This window comes from Dendrobates tinctorius, unplaced genomic scaffold (genome assembly GCF_039654945.1).
Source record: "Dendrobates tinctorius isolate UK_male_01 unplaced genomic scaffold, ASM3965494v1 ptg000022l, whole genome shotgun sequence".
NCBI lineage: Eukaryota > Metazoa > Chordata > Amphibia > Anura > Dendrobatidae > Dendrobates > Dendrobates tinctorius.
Genome location: NW_027361690.1, coordinates 84,560,379 through 84,578,767, shown reverse-complemented (window position 1 = coordinate 84,578,767; position 18,389 = coordinate 84,560,379). Strand labels below are relative to the sequence as shown.

General features: G+C 49.5%; 1 protein-coding gene across 4 annotated transcripts in view; it reads left to right on the top strand.

Annotated features, from left to right (window-relative positions):
• PCSK6 (proprotein convertase subtilisin/kexin type 6) overlaps positions 1–18,389 on the top strand; it is a 346,824-nt gene that overhangs the window by 250,051 nt on the left and 78,384 nt on the right. The window lies entirely within an intron of this gene.

Below are 18,389 nucleotides of genomic sequence, written 5' to 3'. Positions count from 1 at the left end.
ATTACCTTAATGAGCGGGGCCATGTGATCGCTCGGCACAGGAAGACCTGGGACCAACGAGATGGTGCGAGGGCGCTCAGGAGGGTGATTAGGATATTTTCTGGAAGCCGGCGGCTGCGGGTGTCACTGTGCGCACTATAAGAGAAATGAATATTCATTTCTCTTTAGCAGCGGCACAGGCTTTAGCCACAGCCGTTGACTCCTGCCTCTGTCACCCGCCGCTCCCCCTCCCCCGCCGGCTCTCTGGGACAATTGACTCATAAGCCGAAGGGGGGCGTTTTAAGCACAAAAAAGTGCTGAGAAACTCTGCTTATAGACCTGTATATACAGTAATATGTTTCTATATCTTCATCCTCATCACGCTCACCATCTTGCTCTTTCATTATCAATTTCACATACTTCCACCTCATCATGAGAATAAATCTCACTTTTACTCTTTTCCACGACAGCACCCGCATGAGAGAGGGATCCGCCCATAGGAACAGGAAGCCTACAGAAATAAAAGGGGCGGTCCGCCTCTCCTCCTCAGTTGGTTTCCTGTTCCTATAGGAACCGAAGGAGCAAAGACCTACGCAGAAACTAAATACCTGGGCCAATGCATGCCACCTGTGCAGTATCCATTGAGAACGGCAGGGGCTGCGGTTCCAGAAGAAGCGCCGGGGGAGCCCTATCAGCCTCCCCTCCTTGTTTGGCTCGTATCCGTGAGGACCGGGTGGGGGTGGGCTGCCTGGTCTGATGTCGATCAAGTGGCGCGAAGCCAGTGTCCGGGTGAGGCCGCCATGTCTCGCGCAGGAACGCGGTGTGAGGAGGGGGAGCGAGGGTTCAGGCACCGGCTGCCCCGCTACTCCGTAAAAGACTGGTATCGGCGTTGCCTGGGAGCGGGTCGCACATGCGCGGTGGACCGGTGAGCGCTCCTGCCCCGGAAGTGGCTGAGATGACTTCCGGGGAAACCGGATGAGGCGGTACATTCAGCGCAGGTCAAGATGGGGACAGCGCATGCGCCAAAGGAAAAGAAATAACTTGGGCAGGTAACTATAAATATTTTGGGTACAGAGCCGCCGGTGTGCTAAACGTGTCATCCCCAGGTGGACATGCAGGCGCAGAGTGTGGTTAAGACCAGAAAACGTTCCAGGGTCGGAGGTTCCACAGACAGGAGTCGGAGAGGTGAAGCATCAAACACACCTAGTACTCGGATTGTACCTCGACCTCCACATCCAGCTTCACTGGGTGAGTGTATGGGGCTCTACCTGTTAAGCTGACTCCCCTTCTTTCTGTCTACCTCCTTCTTTCAGACCAAGAAAAAACAAACGTCTGTGCGTTATGCAAGCAACCCCTTCCTGACTCCTACCCCAAAAGGCTATGTCAGGGTTATATTAGTGAAGCAATACAGAGGGAGGCTGCGGTAACATCAACGGATATCCGTATGTTAATAAGAGAGGAACTTCAGGCTTTAGGTCAGACCAGCATACCGAAGAGCCATACAAGTGAAAGGAAAAAAGTGTCCCCCATCTCCAGTTTGGAGTCTGATAGTGACCAAGGGAGGGCTTCCGACTTCTCGCAGATGTCTTCATCATCTCTTTCATCTGACATGGAGGGGCGTTAGTGCTTTCCTATAGATAGTATAGACTATTTAGTCAAATCAGTCAGGAACACTATGGGGTGCACAGATACAAAAGAAGCCCGAACGACACAGGATATAATGTTTGCAGGACTTGCGCAAAGAAAGGAGAGCCTTCCCAGTTATTCCAGTGGTAAAGGAATAGCCTTCCTTCGGCCTCCAAAAGAAAATATCCGTTCATTGACAGGAAATTGTTAAACTGGACCAAGGTCCCTAAAGTAGATGCGGCAGTAGCCCCCACTTCTAAGCAGTCTGCTTTACCAGTAAGAAGATGCGGGCGTGTTATCAGACCCACTTGATCGCAGAGGCCTCACTTAAAAGGACATGGGAAGCGTCCACGGGGATCTTTTAAGCCAGCCATTTCCAGCACATGCACGACTAGGTCAATGCTGTTATGGATAGACCAGCTCGAGCAGCAGATCGAGCAGAAAATACCCAGAGAGAAATTATTTGCCATTCCTTTAATCAGTGGAGCGGCAGCAGCATTCCTGGCAGATGCATTGGATTCATTACGCTTAGCAGCTAGATCGGCTGGTCTAGTTAATTCTGCCCGACGAGCTCTGTGGCTTAAGAGCTGGAAGGGAGATACTTAGTCCAAAACAAAACTCTGCACAATCCCGTGTCAGGGTGAGTTCCTCTTCGGAAGTGTACTAGATGACATACTCACAAAAACGAAGGAAAGAAGGGATTTCCTAATCAATCTCTTCCATTCTATAGGAGGGCATTCAAAATAGGTCCGTTTAACAGAAGGAAGACAACGGAAAGACGAGACCGTTGGGCTACAAAGGAAGTCAAACAAAGAGGTGTCATGTTTAAGGGTTCTTCTTCCCAGAAGGGTAGTAGGTACCAATAGCCCAGATCCTCCAGTAGGAGGCAGACTAAAATATTTCCACCAGAAATGGAAGAGAATAACAGCAAGTGCCTGGATCTTGGACATAGTGAAATTCGGATTGAAATTGGATTTCCGTCATATTCCCCATGAATCATTTATCATAACATTTCTCAAGTCACCAGCAGATGGCTCTTGAATTAGAAATTCTGAATTTACTGTCCAAGAGGGTCCTAATAGAAGTCAGGAAGGAAGGGGGATTTTATTCCCCTTTTGTTCCTGGTCTTTAAACCAGATGGGTCGTTTAGCACTATTATAAATTTAAATAAGTTAAATACCTTTATTTACAATCACAAATTCAAGATGGAGTCAATTAGATCCACTATTAAACTTTTATTTATTCGGTCGTCCATGACAGCACCACCTGAGAGAGGGGATCCGCCCTTTAGGAACAGGAAACCTACAGATACAAAAAGGGTGGCACCTCTCCCACGCATCAGTTGGTTTCCTGTTCCTACAGGACAGGACTCTCTACAGATCGTCCGTCATGGAGTCGTCATGAACGCCCAGGCCGGCTGACCGACCCAGGTAGCGAGGGGGTCTCCTACCTTGGTCAGTGCGGGGTCCCTGGAAGCGCCACGGTGGGGCCGGGTAGGTCACCACGGCAGTGGATGAAGCAGGTGGAGCAGGGGTCCGGTGGATACCGTCTCCGGAACGTGAGCACCTGGTATGTATGCCCCGGGTTTCCTGCTGTGCTCCCCCGGATCCGGTCCTCCCGGTCGATGCTGGCCCCTGGCGGCGGTCATGGCGGCGTGTGCGGGGGCTAGGAGGCATTCAGAGCAGGGGCGCTGCGCCGGCTCCTTCCCGCGCGCTCCCGCAAGGCTTTGGTGAGCGGCGGAAGTGACGCGGCGGAAGGGGCGGAGCCGAAAACGCCGATACCGGGAATGGAAGAGACCGGAAAAAAGGGGCACCATGCCACCAGCCTTTAAGCGGAGATACCCCTTTGATAACCCGGTAGTAAACAGATGGGATAAAGCCCCAAAACTAGACGCAGCAGTAGCCAAAGCGTCCAAAAAATCCGCCATTCCATTTGACGATATGGCCTCCTTGAAAGATCCGCTAGATAAAAAAGCAGATTCTTTTCTTAAAGGGACATGGGAGATGTCAGCAGGCGCATTAAGACCAGCGGTAGCTGCCACCTGTACAGCCAGATCCATGATGGTCTGGCTAGATCAGCTGGATTCCGAGCTAAAAGACGGAGCTTCAAGAACATCTATTCGGAAAAGTTTGCCGATCATTCAGAATGCCGCGGCGTTTTTAGCCGATGCTTCAGCAGACTCTGCAAGAATGGCGGCTAAAGCCGCGGGTCTATCTAATGCAGCGCGAAGAGCGCTCTGGTTAAAATGCTGGCCAGGAGATATTCAAGCCCGGTCCCGTCTCTGTTCTATTCCTTGCGAGGGGGAGTACCTATTCGGCCCCGTCTTGGACGAATTATTAGAAAAAGCTGGAGATGACAAAAAGAAATTTCCCAGTCTCCCGAACCCCTCTTACAGACGTCCCTTTACTAGGAAAGGTTTTTTCCGGAGAAGGCCGTCCAGAGATCAGGGCAGATGGGATGAGAAAAAAAGGAAAGGTACAGGATTCATGTTTGGAGGGGGGCGTCAGGAAGGTCCAGCTCGGGATACGAAAAAGCCGCCCCAATGACTAGTTGCCCCGGTAGGAGGGAGACTAGCTGCCTTCTACCCATCCTGGTCTCTGATCTCTAATAGCAGCTGGATATTGGGGATAATAGCCGTGGGACTACGACTAGAGTTTTCTAGGGTTCCCCTTGATCAGTTTAAAATCACCCCACTCAGGTCTTCTACTTCAGAACAAGCTGCCCTGGAGGCCGAGGTTCATGACCTGTGCGCCAAGAAAGTCCTAGTAGAGGTTCCAGAGGGAGAATGGGGGAAGGGATTCTACTCCCCTCTGTTCCTGGTCCGCAAACCAGACAGCTCCTTTAGGACGATAATAAATCTTAAGGCCCTCAACAAGTTTCTGGTCATACGTCCGTTTAAAATGGAAACCATTAAATCTACAATAAAATTGCTGTTCCAAAACTGCTTTATGGTGGTGTTAGATTTAAAAGACGCATACTACCACATACCCATCCATGCAGGCCATCAGCGGTTTCTCAGAGTGGCGGTTCAGTTGGATGGGTCAATTCGACATTTCCAATATGCGGCCCTCCCCTTTGGAGTGGCAGTCGCTGCCCGAGTATTTACTAAAGTGATAGCGGAGGTCATGGCCCATCTACGTGAATCAGACATTCTGGTGATCCCCTACCTGGACGATTTTCTTATTGTAGGCAAAACGGCGAATCATTGTTTACAACAGCTACAAAAAGCAATGTCTGCCCTAGAACGGTTAGGATGGTTGCTGAACGTCAAAAAATCTCGGTTGCAACCAATGAGAGTCCAACAATTATTGGGCCTAACCCTAGATTCTGAGAAACAGGAATGCCGTCTGCCTCCGGAGAAGCTTGTTCGCCTCCATTATCAGATCCTGAACGCCTCCAATAACCCCACCATGTCCCTCAGGAAAGCCATGTCCCTTCTAGGCTCTCTCTCGGCCTGTATCCCGGCAGTCCAGTGGGCCCAGTTTCATGCAAGGAAACTACAGAGCGAGGTCTTATTACATCAAAGTCCTTGGGGGTTACTTAGAGGGACAGCTAACCTTGTCCCGTAACACAAGGGAGTCCCTAGAGTGGAGGTTAGACAAGGATAATTTGTCTAAAGGGGTGCCCTGGGAGTATAACGTAACCCGCATAGTCACCACGGATGCTAGTCCTTCCGGTTGGGGAGCTCATATGGGTGAAATACTAGTCCAGGACCAATGGCAACATCATCAGTTAGGAATGTCGTCTAACCTAAAAGAATTGACAGCAGTGGAGCAGGCGGCTAAAAAGCGCCTTGTGTATCTACAGGGCCATCACGTGCGAGTGTTCTCTGACAATCAGGTCACCGTGGCATATATCAATCACCAAGGCGGGACCCGTTCCAGACCCCTGATGATTGTAGCAGAGCGGTTGTTCCAACTAGCAGAACAATACTTTCTATCTTTAACAGCGTTGCATATAAAAGGAAGAGACAACATCACGGCAGACTTTATAAGCCGCAATCAGCTAAAGCAAGGGGAATGGTCCCTAAACACCTCCATATTCAATCTGATTGTTCAAAAGTGGGGATATCCAGAGGTAGACCTCTTCGCCACCAGAGACAACACGAAATTTAAACAATTCTGCTCCCTAAATCCCAGAGAGAATCCTCTGGCGGTAGATGCCTTCCTGATAAAGTGGGACTTCAGACTAGCCTACGCCTTCCCTCCCCTATCTCTTCTACCCCTGGTGATGAGGAAAATCAGGAAAGACAGAGTGAGGGTTATAGTTATCGCTCCATTTTGGCCCAGGAGAGCATGGTTCTCATGCCTCAGGACCATGTCGGTGTCTGATCCTTGGGTTCTGCCGGACATCCCGGATCTCCTGTCCCAGGGCCCAGTCTTCCATCCTCAGGTGGCTGGCCTACGTCTGACAGCGTGGAGTTTGAACGGTCATTATTAAAAGAGAAGGGCTTCTCCTCAGACCTAATTAACACCCTACTTAAGAGTAGAAAAATCATTACCATGAAAATTTGTTAGAATTTGGAAAAAATTCCTTCAAAACTCAGGAGTAGTCGCTGGGGAGTCAGCACCTATAATTCAGATATTAGAGTTCCTACAAAAAGGTCTGGACATGGGGCTTTCTACCAGTACCCTTAAAGTACAAGTGTCAGCCTTGGGGGCCCTTTTTAGCTGCAACATCGCTGGTAATTATTGGGTAAGCAGGTTCATTAAGGCGGCAGGTAGATCCAGGCCAATAATGAAGTATAGATTCATGCCGTGGGACTTGAACCTAGTCCTCACTGCTATGACGGAAACCCCATTCGAACCTATCTCGTCGGCTTCCCTAAAAAACCTGTCCCTCAAAGTAGCCTTCCTGGTAGCTCTAACATCAGCCCGCAGAATAAGCGATATCCAGGCATTATCTAGGCGTCCTCCTTATTTACAGTTCAAAGAGGATAGGGTAATACTTAGACCTGATCCAGCGTACTTGCCTAAGGTAGTTTCTAGTTTCCATAGGACACAGGAAATAGTTCTCCCATCCTTCCTCCCTAATCCAACTAACGAGAAGGAAAAGAAACTACACACCCTGGATGTTAGGAGAGGCCTCATAGAATATCTGACAGTCACCGATCCCTGGAAGAAAGATAATGCCCTATTTATCTCTCATCAAGGCCCCAGGAAAGGTTGTAGGGCATCGAAAAATACACTAGCCAGATGATTAGAATGGCGATTTCAATAGCATACACCTCAAAGGGCAGGTCGCCACCAGGGCCATGGCGACTTCATGGGCCGAAAGATCAGAAGTCTCCATTGACCAGATATGTAAGGCGGCTACTTGGTCCTCTCCGAGCACCTTTTATAGTCATTATAGGCTAGACCTGGGTGCTTCCACAGACCTCTCTTTTGGTATAAGGGTGCTGCAGGCTGTAGTCCCTCCCTAAAGCTGATATTACTCTCTGTAAATCTCTCAGGTGGTGCTGTCATGGACGACCGAATAAAGTCTTAGTTACTCACCGGTTAACGGTATTTTTCGGAGTCCATGACAGCACCCGTATATTCCCTCCCTTTAGTTTAATTTGGGTGTCCACGTCTTTCTCTTGTATATGCTCACTGGTGATAAAAGTTTATAATTGTAAAGAATACTGTACATAAACCATGCATTAACCTTGAAAGTCCTCTTGTGCTCTGTGTAATCCAACTGATGCGTGGGAGAGGTGCCACCCTTTTTGTATCTGTAGGTTTCCTGTTCCTAAAGGGCGGATCCCCTCTCTCAGGTGGTGCTGTCATGGACTCCGAAAAATACCGTTAACCGGTGAGTAACTAAGACTTTCCTAGATGTATGATGGCTGGATTGGATCTAAAAGATGCGTATTACCATATTCCCATACATGCCGAATACCAGCAATATCTCAGGGTGGCAGTGATTTTGGCGGGGGAAGTTCGCCATTTCCAGTTCACAGCAATGCCCTTTGGTCTCTCTGTGGCACCCTGAGTTTTCACAAAAGTGATGGAGGTGATAGCCTTTTTACGTCAGCAGGACACACTGATCATACCATATCATGATTATTTTCTGGTAGTAGCAAATTCGACCTCCCAAAGTAGTAATCGCCTTACTGACACAATATCGTCCTTACAGGCGTTGGGATGGATTATCAACTTCGAGAAGTCCAGGCTGGTACCACAGATCCTTCAGTCCTTTCTGGGTCTTCACCTAGACTTGACAAGCCAAAGGTGCCTGCTTCCAGAGGTAAACAAATCAGTCATAAAGGCGAAAGGACAGCGATGGATGAAACTCGGTTGTCCCTTGGAGATGCTATGTCCCTTCTAGGATTCCTTATCTCCGGCGGTCCAATGGGCCCAGTATCATACCCGGGGATTGCAGCATCAGGTCGTCCTTGAGGAGAGATCCTTACAGGGTCATCTCGAGGGAATAATAACTCTGTCTGCAGAAGTCTTGTCCTCCCTGGCCTGGTGGTTGGATCATAACCATCTCTCTAGAGGTGTTCCATGGGTGATAAGGCCATCCTGTATAATTACTACTGATGCTAGCCCAGAAGGATGGGGTGCCCATATGGGTGATAGTTTGGCTCGGGGACAGTGGAACAGTGGAGAATTACAGAATTCATCAAATTTGAAGAAGTTAGATGCAGTCAGTCACTCACTGCATCATTTTCTTCCATAGCTTCGAGGTTCGCATGTAAGAGTCCTGTCAGACAACACCACGGCAGTCGCATATGTGAACAGACACGGCGGAGCACGATCAAAAAGACTAATGTCTTCCACAGTAAAGATTTTTGATCTAGCCGAGACCCATTTACTTTCTCTCTCCGCACTTCATATCAAAGGGAAAGACAATTTAAAAGCAGACTTCCTGAGCCATCATATGTTACGTCAAGCAGAATGGTGTCTAAATCACCAGACATTCGGGAAGATTGTGGGATTCTGGGGCCTTCCCCAAATAGACCTTTTTGCCATGAGGGAGAACAATCATGTGCAAAGATTTGCCTCCCTCATCCGGAGTTAGTGGATGCCCTTCAAACTCCATGTCAGTTCGAGCTGACACATGCCTTTCCGCCAATAATGCTGTTGCCACTGGTCATCAGAATAATCAGGGAGGAGAAGGCGAGAATAATCCTCATCGCACCATTCTGGCCCAAGAGACCGTGGTTTTGCCTGCCTGCGGGCCATGTCAATAACCGACCCATGGGTCCTCCCATCAGTCCCCGATCTGCTCTCTCAAGGTCCATTCCTTCATCCTAAAGTGGAGGGTCTCCACTTGTCAGCATGGAACTTGAGAGGCAGTTATTAAGATTAAGAGGATTTTCGGAGGGTCTAGTTAACACACTTCTACAGAGTAGGATATAATCTTCTACAAAAATTTATAGTAACGTATGGAGGAAAGTTCTCGAATTATATACAGATACCTGTTCTAGGGAGGTTCCGATCGCAGCTATTTTAGAATTTCTACAGGGGTAGAGAGCTGGGCCTGTCCGTTAGTACACTGAAGGTCCAGATATCTGCCTTAGGGGCCCTTTATGGTTATAATGTGGCTGGAGATAGATGGGTCTCCCGGTTCATCACAGCATGTGAACGTAGTAACCCGGTTCACATTTCTCGGATACCTTCCTGGGATTTATATCTGGTTCTGGACGCCCTAACTGATCCCCCATTTGAGCTTTTTGAATCTGTCCCCCTGAAATACTTATCGCTAAAAACAGCCCTTTTGGTAGCACTGACATCAGCTGCAAGAGTTGGCGACATCCAGGCTCTTTCCATAGATCCACCCTTTCTACTAGTATCTCAGGACAAAATAGTGTTGAAGTCAGATCTGTCATATCTTCCTAAGCTGGCAACAAAGTTTCACAGGTCTCAAGAGATCTTGCTTCCATCCTTCTTTAGTGACCCTTCCACTCCAGAAGAAAGATTTCACACCCTAGATTTCACACCTGAAGTACATAGATGGATCTAGGGCCCTTTCAGGGCCTCAGAAAGGGGTATGGAGTCACAAGGGCTACCTTATCTCGTTGGATCAGGGTTGCAAGCTGCCTGGCATTCTCCGCGAAGGGCGAAAAATTTCCAGGAGGGTGTAAGGGCGCATTCAACATGAGCTGTGGCATCCTCTTGGGCTGAGAGGGCAGACCTCCCAATTGAACTTGTATGTAAGGCTGCAACGTGGTTGACTCCGTCCACCTTTTACAATTACTACAAGCTGGATCTTTCTTCTTCTGACCTAGCCTTTGGGAGAGCTGTCCTCAGCACAGTGGTCCCTCCCAGGTGATCTCTAAAAAGCTCTCATGTGGGTGCTGTCGTGGCGAAGAGTAAAAAGCCGTCTTACTTACCAGTAATGCTCTTTTATTGAGTCCATGACAACACCCACTCACTACCCTCCCTAAGTTAGATATAAGTAGAGCACGTAATGGTCGTTATACAGTATATAGAAATATATATGTATTTAGTAGAATGTTTTCTTGAATATAAAAGATTATATTGTATTTGCCTAATACTTGGGCGGTTCCTCTGATACTCTGAAATCCAACTGAGGAGAGGCGGACAGCCCCTTTAATTTCTGTAGGTTTCCTGTTCGTATGGGCGGATCCCTCTCTCATGTGGGTGCTGTTGTGGACTCAATAAAAGAGCATTACCGGTAAGTAATCCGGCTTTTCTTCTCCTAAATCCTCATGCAGTGTGGGGTCTGTATCATCATCATCTAACAGCATCTTCACTTCATCAGTCTGAAGGGGTTTTGGCAAATCTTAAATTTTCCTCTCCATTTCAGCAGATAATCTGAAGCAAGAGAGAGAATGTGTTGGTGTGCTTTTCTGGCACATTGTTCCCTTTCATTGGTATGAAAACCTTACTTATTTCTATGAAATATCCACAAACTTTGCACTAAGAACATAAAATACCAACCTTGTATAGTGTTACGTGTTCAGGAACAATGTGTCTGAGAAGCCAGCACAGTTATGAGCTGCTCTCCTGAGTCTCTGCAGAGCATCAAGAGTCAGGAAGGTATTTGGGGGGGGGGGGGGGGGAGATTTCCTGACAGTCTGGTGAGGGAGAAATGAAACTAAAAGAACTGCGCCTGTCTGTCAGATCAGTTGTTCCTGACCGAGGGTTAATGATGGAAGTGTAAGGCTACTTTCACATTTCCGGATTTTAAATCCGGCAGGCTGCGGCGAAAAGTTGCCAAACCTGATCCGGTAGGAGCCGCAGCCCGCCGGATCATCTGTTTTTGCCGGATACGGTGCAGGAGAGGGAAAGAGTCTTCGCGCATGCGCTCTGCAAAAAAGCGGTCCGGCGCTGTCAAAAAAACGTTGCATGGAACGTTTTTTTTGCAGACGCCGGACAGGCATTTTTTGCTGTTTCCGGCTAAAGACTGACACGCCGCATGGCCATCAGGCGCAATGCGGCGATAATGTAAGTCTATGGGGAAAAAAAGCCGCATCCGGTGGCAGCAGGTGCCGGATCCGGTTTTCCCATTTTTCGCCGCATCGCGCCTGATGCTTCAAAACGGAAATGTGAAAGTAGCCTAACTGTCCTCCTAGACCAACATGGGCTAAACCACACTGATACACCTACCAATGTAATATGTTAAGTGACTATCCTTGTTCTCGTAATTTTCAAGTGGACAATCTCTTCATTAGCATTCTACCAGCACTATAAGGGCAGGAACTTCCTTTTCCTCACTTCCCGGTATGCACGTGAACACAACAAACTGAAATCTTGCTTCTGTTAGGTTTGTATACAATTTGACGGTCGAGAGTAGTAGCAGACAAATGGAGACCTACTTCCTCTAACTTGTTTGTCTGCTGCTGAGATGAATTGCCCTTGACAACAGGCAGTCTACAGTATATTAGACAGAAAAGAGACAGACATATAATGGCCAGCTCTTTTAGAGTAACTTTTTTGGGAACGAGAACATTTTTTCATGTGATTCGAGATTGTTTATCACAATATCAAGAGATCAAGTTGTCAGAAAGGACACTATTCATTCAGGCAAACATCTCAGTCAGACTGCAAAGAGCATGCTCCATGGGGGGAATCTGTTCTATTTATTTGTGTTGCCCAGGAACAAAACTATAGGTATTCTAAGCAGGAGTCACACCACCTAGGTCTATGACTACCGAGGGTCTGAAGGGCCTTCCTCCACAAAGGACATGAGTTTTATAAATGACACGAGCTATAAGTTGCCTATGAGTAACTATTTGTAAAATACTCTCATTTTTGTGATATCATTAAAATGCAGTTTTCACTCTTAAGTTGGTTGTACGCAAGTGATTACAGGACCACTACGTAGTCGTGGTAGATGGTCTTAAAAAATGTAGTTTACAAAGAAAACACCATATATAATGTAAAAAAAAAAAATTAACAGATCCACCATTGCCACTACTGTGGGTATAAGCAGAGTCTTGGTGAATCCCCTCTGTATCTCCTCTGATGTTTTCCATTAATTGCTTTGTAATTATGATAGCTAAGGCACCTAACAAAAAAGTAATCACATTTCTGCAAATAAATTTTCCAGGACGTCCACCTGACAGCACCATGGAGGACGTCCTCCTCCTCCTTACAGGGACAGGAAAGCACACGAGAGGTTAAAAGGCCCCGTCCCACCCCTTTCCCTCAGTGTCTTTCCTGTCCCTGCACGGAGGGACATACGAGTGGAGCAGGAGATTACCTCAGGGCGCAGGGGGATCGGGCGGCCGGTCCAATCCTTCCCCCTGTCAGGATGCCCAGGGCCGACACTTCCCGGTGGGGAGTCCCTCTGCCCCAAAGCCAAGAGCAGGACGCGCTCCTGGAGGAAGCCGCTCCTCCCAGTGGGAGGCTCTCGGCTCCATGCCGCGCGGCAGTCGCCCGGGTCCCCGCAGGCAGCGCCGGTGCGACATACAGACCGCGCGGCGGTTGCGGCTGTAAACGCTGCCCCACACGCAGCTGGTGGTGTGGGCGCCGGCGAAAGAGATCCCGGGGCAGCTGGAACCGGGTCCCCGCAATGGGCGCCGCCATTGCAGAACGCTCGGGGGGCGGGGCTTCAAAACAGGAAGCGGAAGTGGCCGGCGCGCGGCGATGACGTCACGCGCCGATTTGAAAACAGCGCGCCAGCAGCCTGGGCACGCCAGCAGCTCGCCGCACGCCAGCAGCCCGCCGCATCAGCAGCTCTCACCGCACGCCAGCAGCTCACCGCAGACCAGGAGTTCACCGCACGCTAGCAGCTCACCGCAGGCAACAGCTGCTTCACTGGTATGGACCCAGAGGCGCCAGCCGACAGAGGGGTAAGTGCGCCTGGCGCAATCCAACCCCCACACGGCCTTCCCCGCAGCTCAGGACAACTGACCCTGTATCGTACAGGAGAAGGGTACCCCAGCCCCCCCGACATAGGTTAAGGACTCGGTAAAGGCCACATCTAAGTCTGTCAGATGCCCGGTTTGCAGGGTAAAGCTGCCAGACAACTATACCAAGACTCTCTGCGGACCCTGCACTTCAAGGGTCGTAAGAGACGAGCAGCCGTCCCTTCTGGCCGAGATGCGATCCTTGATTCGGGAGGAAGTACAGGCCTCCAGATCCAGTCTCTCATGGCAGCAGTCCCCTAGTCCAGGGCCAAGCCGGAAGCGGCCGAGGTGGGAGACGGAGCTAGCCTCGGAGACAAGTTCGCCTGAAGGGTCAGACCCCCGGGACTCGGATCCCGAGGAGGGGGAGATCCCGACTGACAGGAGGGACCAAGGCAGGAAATACCTGTTTAAGTTAGAGGACACCGAGGACCTGGTGCAGGCGATAAGGAACACCATGCAGATAGAGGATGTTCCAAAACCGCAGTCCCGCAGGACCTGATGTTTGGGGGACTGGTCGCTCGGAAACAAACTGTGTTCCCCGTAAGCGAACACATTAAGACAATGGTCCTAGAAGAATGGAAAGAGGCAGAACGGCGACTTGTACTGTCTCGGGACTTTAAGAGCCGACTGCCCTTTGACCCAGAGGAAACACGATGGTGGGAGGAAATCCCTAAAATCGATGTTCCTGTAGCTAGGGTGACCAAAAAAACCGCCATCCCCTTCGAGGACTCATCAAGTCTCAGAGACCCGATGGACCGGAAGGCGGATATTCTGTTAAAGAGAACATGGGAATCGGCAGCCGCCCTTACTAAGGTTAACATAGCAGCCACCTCAGTGGCCAGGTCCATGTTCCTATGGGTGGGGCAGTTGGAAGAGCATTTATCCAACAAGACCCCTAGATCTGAGATCCTAGCTTCTCTCCCTCTGATGAAATCAGCCACTGCGTTCCTTTCAGATACATCGGCCGAATCAGTAAGATTCGCAGCCAGAAACAGCTCCCTTTCCAACGCAGCTAGGCGAGCGGTTTGGCTGAAGTCTTGGTCTGGGGAGAACGCTTCAAAGGCAAAGCTTTGCTCCATGCCCTTTTCAGGCTCAAGGGTGTTCGGGCCAGCTCTAGATAGCATCCTAGAGCAGGTGTCTGACAAAAACAAGGGGTTTCCAGAAGAAAAACCCAAGCGTCCCCAGTCCTTTCGTAGAGGGTCCTTTTTCAGGAGACAGACCGATTTTAGGAGCCAGGGTAGATCCAACAGGGGCTCCTTTAGAAACACTCAGAGCCAAGGGGGGAGAAGCAAGGCCCCTCTTTTCGCGTCATCCTCCAGGTCTAGAAGGCAATGACGCCATAGGTGTCGGGGGAAGACTGCGACGATTTGCAGCAAGGTGGCGCCAGGTAACCCAGAACCGGTGGGTCCTCAGAACCATCAAAGAAGGGTACAGCATAGAATGTTATTCCCCTCCCCCCGACAGATACATCGCCGCCACCATAGTCCCGGAAGACTCTACCATGTGGGCAGACCTACAGGACCTGCTCCGGTCATAGTGCCAGTTCCGCAGCAGGAGAGGGGAAAGGGTCATTACTCTTCCCTATTCTCCATTACAAAACCATCTGGCGAGGCCAGAACAATTATAAACTTAAAACCCCTAAATGCCTGGGTGGTATACAAAAGGTTTCGAATGGAATCAATACGCTCAGCGATTCAACTTATAGACAGGGATGCTGTCATGTGTACTCTGGACCTGAAGAGTGCATACTATCAGGTCCCCATCCATCCCGCATCTCAAAGCCTATTAAGATTCGCGATCAGTCTACCATCCCGGACCTGCCACTTCCAGTTCCAGTGCCTTAGGTTCGGGCTGGCTTCGGCCACCCGAATATTTACAAAGCTGGTAGCGGAGGTGGTAGCCTGCCTGAGAAAGCAGGGAGTCATTATAATACCCTATCTAGATGACTTTCTCCTAGTCGCAGGATCAGAAGAAAGGCTCATCCAGGACAGAAGCCGAACGATCAGAACACTGGAGTATCTCGGCTGGCCGATCAACGACCAGAAGTCAGACCTAAACCAGAAAGCAGGAAGATCTTCCTGGGAGTCCTTCTGGATTCAAGAGACAGAATATCCCGGCTACCGAGAAAAAAGCAGCAGACAATTCAAGACAGAGTCAAGGGACTACTGAGACACCGCTCCTCCATAAGAGGTGCAATGGAAATTCTGGGTCTGATGACGGCTTGCATTCCATGCGTCAGATGGGCCCAGTCCCATTCGAGGCCCCTGCAAAAGGAAATCCTCTCAGGATGGAACAGGCGTCAGGATTCTCTCGACGGGCCCATAGCCTTACCAGACACGGTAAGATGATCCCTGCGGTGGTGGATACAGCCCCAGAACTTACAGGTGGGCGTGCTATGGACAACCTCGCCGTACGTGGTAATCACCACAGACGCCAGTACGTGGGGATGGGGAGCCCACGTAGAAGGGAGAATTTTTCAAGGAAGATGGCCGGTCAGCATCAGAAGCAGATCCTCCAACTTCAGGGAACTCTATGCGGTCTGGGAAGCCCTGCGTCAGAACCGGTCGGTAGTGAGAAATCGACATGTCCGGATATTGTCCGACAACACAACGGCAGTCTCATTCCTGAAACACCAGGAAGGTCCGAGACATCGACCACTCCACGCACTCGCAGGTCGAATATTCGCCTGGGCAGAAGAGGTGGTCCTCTCCATAACGGCAATCCACCTAGAGGGTTCTCAGAATGTAGTAGCAGACTATCTAAGCAGACAGCGGGTCAGCCCGACAGAGTGGGAGCTAAACGAAGAAATCTTCCATCAGCTTTGTCAGCGTTGGGGAACCCCCAGTATAGACCTGTTTGCAAACCGGAAGAACTCAAAGGTCGCCAGATTCTACTCCTTGAACCCAGCAGATCACCCGGACGGAGTAGATGCCCTGAGCCAGACCTGGACAGAACCCCTCTTGTATGCATTCCCGCCACTGGCGCTGATACCGGCGGTACTCAGGAAGATCTGCGAGGACCGCGCGTCGGTGATATTAATAGTGCCATACTGGCCGAAGAGAAGCTGGTTTCCGCTGCTAGGAGCCATGGCAGTAGGAAACCCAGTCGAGCTACCCCTGAAGGGAGATGTTATCCACCAGGGGCCGATTCGCCATCCAGACCCAGCAAGGCTACGCCTCTCGGCATGGATCCTGAAAGGGACATCCTGAGAGCAAAGGGCTTATCCGAGCAGGTCATGTCCACTCTACTGGCCAGCAGGAAACCGGTAACATCCGCAATCTACAGAAAAATATGGAAGAGATTCTGCCTGGAAGGTGGCAGGTCCGACCTCTCGGCAGGTACCCCTGACCTCCCTAGTGTCCTAGACTTTCTGCAGTCGGGATATAATAAGGGGCTTAAACCCAGCACGTTAAAGGTCCAGATCTCGGCTTTGAGCGCCTTCTTCGACTACCCTTTAGCCTCCCATCCTTGGGTGGTAAGATTCATAAAGGCCACGCAGCGTCTTCGCCCCACAATTAGGCAGCTCACCCCGCCCTGGGACCTCGGCCTGGTACTCAGATCTTTTATGTAGGGTCCCCTACATGCCTAGGGATAGAATGTCCATTTCGACTCTCTCTCGAAAGACGGCTTTCCTCGTAGCCATCACCACGGCCAAAAGAATGGGGGAGATCCAGGCCCTGTCCACCAAGGATCCATATCTCCAGATCAGAGACGATCATATAACCTTAAGATTAGATCCGGCTTTTATCCCCGAGGTAGCCTCTTACCAGAATATAAATCAGGAGATAGTGCTACCATCCTTCTGCAGCAATCCCCGCAATGAGAAAGAACAGCGTCTCCACTCCCTAGACATAAGACGGGCAGTTATAAGCTATCTAGAGGCCACCAATGACTGGCGTATTGACTCAAACTTGTTCATCCTCTTCGGGGGTAAAAATAGGGGGAGAAAAGCCTCTAAGGCTTCCATCGCAAGATGGATCACATCAGTAATTTCAGACGCCTACCAGTCGGAAGGTGCCAACCCACCAGATACCTTAAGGGCCCACTCTACTAGGGCAGTTTCAGCCTCCTGGGCCGAGCGCGCAGGCGCCTCAGTCGAGCAGATTTGTAGAGCGGCAACCTGGGCCAGCCTGAATACATTTTGCAAGCACTACAAACTTGACGTGCTATCAGGCCAACATACCGCATTTGGGAGAAAAGTTCTCCAAGCGGTGATCCCACCCTGAGGAGGTGCTTTGGTACTCTCCAAGGTGCTGTCAGGTGGACGTCCTGGAAAATAGGTATTAGACCTACCGGTAATGATGTTTCCAGGAGTCCATCCTGACAGCACGGGTAGTTCCCTCCCGGTTATGTTATGTTTTGTTAAGTTATGTTATATGATGTAATATGATGATACCATTAAAAGAGTTATAGCATTATCCACGCTGTGGTTCTTGTTAAGTCACTGAGGGAAAGGGGTGGGACGGGGCCTTTTAACCTCTCGTGTGCTTACCTGTCCCTGTAAGGAGGAGGAGGACTCCTGGAAACATCATTACCGGTAGGTCTAATACCTATTTTTTCAACGGTATACCACCTCTGATGGTTTGTCTCTCTTTAGGTTTTCCCAAAGCTGCAAACAGTGGGAAAGCAATAGTGTAAAACATCCTTTAGGGCTGTACATGGTATGGTTTAAACATTAAAAGCTGATGTTGCTTTTTTTTTTTTTTTTTTTTTTTTTTTTGCTGAGCAAGAAACCTTGAATGATGTTGTGCTGGAGACTTAAATGCTGCATGTGAAGTATCTGTATGAAATCCGTTCTATTGGTTCTTCTTACCAAGACTTGAACCTGCTTCTGTGTCTTCACTACTAATGGCAGTGACTATCACAATGTTCAGATTTGCACTTGTATAAAGTTCAGTAAAAGTAAGCAAGAGTTGCAAAAATGATCTCTACCACTTTGATGCAGGAGTAGAATATAATTCTTCCTCTATAGCGGTGGTCCCCAACCTTTCTTAACCAAAGAGCCACATTCAGCTCTGATAGATGGTTGTGAACCACATCCAGAGACCCACATTACCTGTATAAAGACAGCCGAAGCCTCCCCTACACAAATCACTGATGATCTGTTCCGCCCTGTCTAATAGGCAACATGCTTTCAACTAGGGGTTCCCACCTTATCCCCATTTGGTATTGGTATTCTTGCATCAAGCACTCCAACCACACTACTGTATCCAGCTTCAAGCACCCCAATATCTGGCAGCATCAGCCTATTTCCAGCTCTCCATATTTATCTCTCCACTGGACCAGTGTATGCACACTCAGATCTGCTCTTCTGTGCGTCATTACACAGAAAAGTCACCATCTGGAGATGGTGTGTCTTAAGATACCTATCGATTATCTTATCTGGTTTTTGGCGCTATTCTGGCCCACGTGACCTGAGATCTATTTAGTTGACCCCTCACATGGGCTTGTGTGGTGCAGAAGTCTTTCTCAATGTAAGT